The sequence below is a fragment of the Hippocampus bargibanti genome, linkage group LG14 (assembly GCF_051943395.1).
Source record: "Hippocampus bargibanti isolate YZ-2025 linkage group LG14, ASM5194339v1, whole genome shotgun sequence".
Lineage (NCBI taxonomy): Eukaryota > Metazoa > Chordata > Actinopteri > Syngnathiformes > Syngnathidae > Hippocampus > Hippocampus bargibanti.
The window spans coordinates 16,284,587-16,286,169 of record NC_142747.1 but is presented as its reverse complement, the minus strand read 5'-3'; positions in this window follow the sequence as shown (position 1 = coordinate 16,286,169).

Genomic DNA, 1,583 nt, shown 5'->3' with positions numbered 1-1,583 from the left:
TTTTGTACACAGAGCTGCCTCAATGAGTGATGTGTCGTTCGCGAACGAACCCGTTCTTCTAACAACAAAATGGCAGCCGACTGTTTTTATCTTCTATTCCCCGCCCCCAGTCTTCGGTTAAAGCCACGTGATTGGTCAAGTTTAATCCTGATTAAACCGGCCATTCCATCAAGCCATCAACGACCATCACAAAGGTAAATAAAATGACTTCATTATATAGTAGTTTATTATTTAATTATAATACCATAGCACATTTATTATACATGAAATAAGGTATATTTTGTGTAATTTTATTGCTTCGAAAATTATAAAGTAGAAAATTATGTTTTATGGGGACCTGGGAACGGATTATTCTCATTTTAATGGTTTCCCATGGGAAATTAATTTTTGGGATACACACTTTTCGCCTTACACTGTTTGGGAACCAATTAAATTCGTAAACCAAGCTATCACTGTATTATGATCTTTCTCAGGTGATGACACAGACATGGTCCTGTCACGTCGCTTTCCGCTAGCCTTGTTTAAGAATTCATCTCGGGCACCGAGGTCACAGTCACGGCATGCAAATCAAGGCCCCCTTACTTCCTCAAGGGTCCTCTCTGTTCCCCTGCCGGGGGTTGGGGGTGTTGGGACTGGGGTAGGGGTGGTATAGGATGGGGAGGGGCGGTCAATGGCAATCGCCAGGGGCTGAGGAAACGCCTGCGGTTGTCAGGGAAGTTCTTCAGCAACAAGACCACCATCGGCGATACAGAAGGTACATTGTGTGGACATCTGTGGAAAATATGCCATGTACATTAGCGCAATACCCAGAAAACATTTTCCTGTTGTATTTATGTCTTGGTTCTGTTGATGTTAATTAGTTAGATTAGTAAAATGGCTCACTCAATCTGATGGTGAGCAGCAAGCCCAGCAAGGGGATTTTTCAAAATTAATTAATTATTGGATGGATATAAAAAAGATACATTTTTTGTTCTTTTACAAAAGCGTTCAGAAAAATAAATCATTATTCAGTTTGACTTTCCAACTAAAAATGGTGCCGTAAAATTAGATGGATGGTTACAATTCCCCAGACACCTTCATGGAGATTCAGACGTAACCATTAGCAAAATTGGTTAGTTGCACATTTCAATCACAAATGGATTTATATGTTCCTAAAAATATTTTACATTGATTTTAACAGGTCTTTGCTATATTTTCAAAAATTTTGTGAAATATTTTTTTTTTTTGCTCGTACATTTGACCTATAATAGCGTGAGTGGTGCTGAATTTATTTATTTATTTTAGTTATTTATAGCTCAGGAATTTTTAAAAACTATTCCTGAACTTAATCCGTACTTCATAAATATGAGTAATTATATTATTATGGTTATTTTTTGTTGTTCTTATTGTGAAAATCTGAAAAATGAAGATACATTTGGCTTGGCCAAAACAAATATGCGAATCAAAACTGAAGATGGAGGACACTGGCTGTGACAAGCCCTCAAGGGAAAACCCGGCAGGCGAAGAAGAAGAGTACGTTAACGACGACGAAGAAGAAGAGAGCTTCGGAATTAGTGCAAGCAATTCACAAGTGCACGTGTTTT